The 3,970-nt window shown below is 39.8% G+C and overlaps 1 long non-coding RNA gene across 1 annotated transcript; it reads left to right on the plus strand.

The window, feature by feature from the left end:
- Nucleotides 1–915: 915 nt before the first annotated feature.
- Nucleotides 916–2,101, plus strand: LOC107395510 (uncharacterized). The gene is made up of 3 exons (XR_008560893.2): nt 916–1,078; nt 1,729–1,901; nt 1,987–2,101. It is a non-coding gene; the product is annotated as an uncharacterized lncRNA (long non-coding RNA).
- Nucleotides 2,102–3,970: the final 1,869 nt, after the last annotated feature.

A 3,970-nucleotide genomic window follows, 5' to 3' on the forward strand; every position in this document is an offset into this window, starting at 1 on the left:
TACAGATTCCCTGATGGCTGCAGTGAGACAAGACTTTAAGATGGTTGGGAAAAAAGCTTCAGAACTAAGCTGGGATTATATAGAAGAGGCGAAAGTTACAAAACCCTTCAATAAGCACTGGAAATGGTCAAATAAATGGCTTTTATTTGATGCAACGCCTTCTATATGAAGGTCAATCTGTTTCAAAAAGCACAAACCTGTAGATCTGTTGTGTGTATTTGTACTACATGATGGGTGCTTGAAAACAGTGTGTGTGTGTGCGTGCAGTACAGTGTGAGGAGCTGTACACCAACACCCGTAAACCTGTAAAGCTAAATATGCACCTGTAAGAAACACTCACATGCATTTGAAATAAAATACAGTTGTGTGTGACATTTTCAACTACAAGTCTGTAAACACAAGTGTACAGATCTGTTTCTGCACACGCTCAACTTTTTTATTACAGTTGCACAGCTTTCCTCTCACACATCTGATTTTTGAAACTATTTTCACGATTAATATGTGTCAAAATGCACAAGTTTGTAAATTTGTTGTCTGATTCCGTACAACACAATGTGGACTTGAAGATTGGGTGTGAGTGTGTGTACCGTAAAAGGTGAGCTTGAAGTTTTGAGGTGAGTGTCTGTGCATTAAAATGTGAGAAGCTGCACATCAACATGTGTGAAATTGTGAAGATAAATGGTACTTGTAAGAAAAAGTAAATTGTATGTGAAACAAAATAAACTTACATGTAAAATTTTCTTCTGCGACCCAGTAAATACAACTTCTCAAATACGTTTCTGCGCATGCTCAGTTGTTGTTTTACAAGCGCACAACTCTCCTCTCGCGAGTCTGACTTTTGAAACACTTCTGGCAGGTTGTGTGTTGCAAATTGCAGCTGTGCGTATCTGCAGAGGCGAGCGGAGCAGGGGATGAGGGCGAGGGTGGGGGCGGAAGGAGGAGCCACAGAGGGAGGGTTGTCATTGGTCGGCTCTGGTTTCCAGGACAACAGGCTCAACCAATCAGAGTGAGAGCTGCGTTTTTCCCTCGGCTTTCAGTCCGCTGCCGTCTGCAGTTCGCGATGGCTGAACGAGCTGGGGTAAGTACATTTCAAAGGACTTTCTAAACTTATTTTAGTCATTTCCTCGTCTTTTTATTTAAACAAGGTGACACACTAACATAACGTCATAAAATTTATACCATTATTAAGGCCTTATAAGATATTTGTACAAATATGTAGTCTAGCTAAAGTTTATATGAGCTGCTTTGCTAAGTTAGCAGAAACAAAAACGCCACTGCTAACACTGAAGTCTTGCATTAAGGCCACTGTGTTTGGGTATAATCCCAGGGGTGTTTCTCAATGTCAGGCTTTGAGGACACTGTCCTTCCTTGGTCAAAGAAAACAGTTAAATGGAGCTGACTTGCGTCACGTGACCAGGGCTCCCGTGATGGTCACATGACGTGCGGCAAAGTTATAATTATACTTATAAGTTGTATAATGAGCATTTTACTTTTTAAATTGCGTGTATATTGCTTGAATTACATGTATAAGGGAGTTACTAATTGCTGGCCATCAAAGCTGCAACGATTAGGCAGCACCAACTAACCAACTTCTGATTAAAAAAATAAACATTTTAGATATCAGCCTGATAGTTACAATTAGTTTTTTTTAATCACCAGTAAAACAATAAAAAGTAATCATTTGAAACCTTTAACTCTTGTTTCCTTTCTCGGGGATCCTATTTTCAGGCACTGTTTAGACCAGCGGTACTCAGCTGACAGTCTGTGGGCCACGTCCAGCCCGCAGGTTCATTCTTTGTAGCCCTTGGTCCACCAGGTCAGGGATGCACTGACATCTGGCCAGGTCAGATGTCTTATCTGTCGTATTCCGATGCCAGGAAAAGGCAGATTGCAATGCTGAGGTATTCATTTCTTAAAACTCAATAAATATGAGCATTTCCTAATTTCACTTTTTAATCATATGCTATTTTATTTTGTCACATTCAGATGGTTCTGGACCACATCACCTGGCCGGATGAAGAAGAGCTGGAGGATGACAGCGAATCTCCTCTTGCTGTGAAATGTTAGATCACAAGCTACTTGCGTAGATTTGTTGAGACAGGTATTTGGCTTTTTTCTGGTTACACTCAAACTACAACTTTATTTATAAAGCGCTTTTCAAACAAAAAAATGAAACTCAAATAGCTTCAGAGGAAGAAAAAAAATGACCCACAGATTGAAAAGACCTGACATATCCCACAAAATTCATTGTCAATTGAAACCCCCTTCCCCGACCCAGTAACACGCATATACACACACACACATACCCACATGCACACACAACACATTAGAGAACATATGCAAACACTGGGCAGAACTCAGATGAGTCAGGAAACGCCATCAGGCGAGCCGTCTGATCCAACTCCAGTAGATCCACAGCAGCAGCCAGGGCACCGAGACAGGTCTCACAGAGGAGGGAGGACAAGGGCCCCCACCTACACCCAAGCACTACCTGGAGAGCACCCAGGCCACTGCCGCTGACCACTGGCCCTGAGGCAGAGGGCTCCCACTGAGGAAACGCTGTAAAGTATTAGAATAAGTAAAAGAATGAAATAAAAAGAGGTAATGTATGAATAAGTAGTGACCAATATAATTGTAGAAATAGTAAAACAATATCAAATCATAAATATATAACAAAACTTTCTTAAAATATAAGAAATTTAATCATAAATAATAAGCAGTTAAAAGCTAAGCTAAAAAAGTTCATTCTTCGGCCTGTTCTTAAAGTTTCTCTCTGGTCCTGAGGTCCTCAGGCAGCCTGCTCCAGAGGCAAGGGCCATTATATTGTGAGGACGCCTGACCATTGTTGTTTGTCCTGACATTCGGGATCACAAGGCGATGGCTGCAAGAGGAGTGCAGAGGACGTGAGGGTTTGTATGGTAAAGTCAGTTCAGAAAGGCTAGAAGGGCCAAGACCATTATGACACTTTAAAACCATTACAAAAACCTGAAAATCATTGGAATAAACCTTAAAGTCATAATAGGTTTAAACAGTTGTCTTTCACAAAATGTGTACAATCAAACTATTTTAGAAGCCTTAACCCTCCCACTGTCTTCATGGGTGACCCCACCAGGAAAGACCTCACCCCTGCCACATGGACCTCAAGGGATAAACCATCAACCCTGCTCAGTGGTCAACTTTCCTGGTGGGGTCACCCATGAAGACAGTGGGAGGGTTAAAATGAGTAAAGTGTTTTATATGACACAGCAGATAAGGTGGGTTTGCTACATTCTAAGTATCTTGTGTAAACATGGCACAGAAGATCTTTTATATCTCATTTGTCTTTGCCATTTTTTCTTTTCTTTTTCAGTGTATGAAGAGCAAAGGAAGCAGCTCGTGAAGTTTGGGGTTGGATGGGAGAAACCCATGAAGTGTATGAAAGTGGAAATAATGCAGGCAGACCATCCAACCTCATCTAGCTGCTTCCATATTCTATGTCTGCCCTGCCACTACACAACATTTGATGTTTCGCAATCATCTTGAAAGTTGCATAGCAACCAATGTTCATGGTTTTGGATTGATCTAAAGTTTAACGTCATGCTATTTGCCAGTGCTGTTCAGGTTATACCAAACAAATCTTTTTTTTATTTAACCATCAAGTTACAGCTGAAAGTTTCAGGAATATTGAGTTACAAGTAAGGCACAGCTGTGTTATATGATAAATGTTTTATTGTAATTTTACAAGTAGAGAAATCATTTTCAAGATTGCATTTTATACATATGCAACAAACAAAACGTTGCTGCATCCAGGGTCATGACAATAGAACAATATTTTTGTAGCTTAATGCTAAATGTTTTTTCCTGTCACTTGCTTAAGTTCAAGATGTTATTAATAAAAAAATTTTTTAAAAACTTAAAAAATTTTATTGAATTCACAAATGATTGTAACCTATATTAACACGTTAGACTTGCAGGTTTTTAAATAAAAAAA

The sequence above is a fragment of the Nothobranchius furzeri genome, chromosome 11 (assembly GCF_043380555.1).
Source record: "Nothobranchius furzeri strain GRZ-AD chromosome 11, NfurGRZ-RIMD1, whole genome shotgun sequence".
NCBI classification, from domain to species: domain Eukaryota; kingdom Metazoa; phylum Chordata; class Actinopteri; order Cyprinodontiformes; family Nothobranchiidae; genus Nothobranchius; species Nothobranchius furzeri.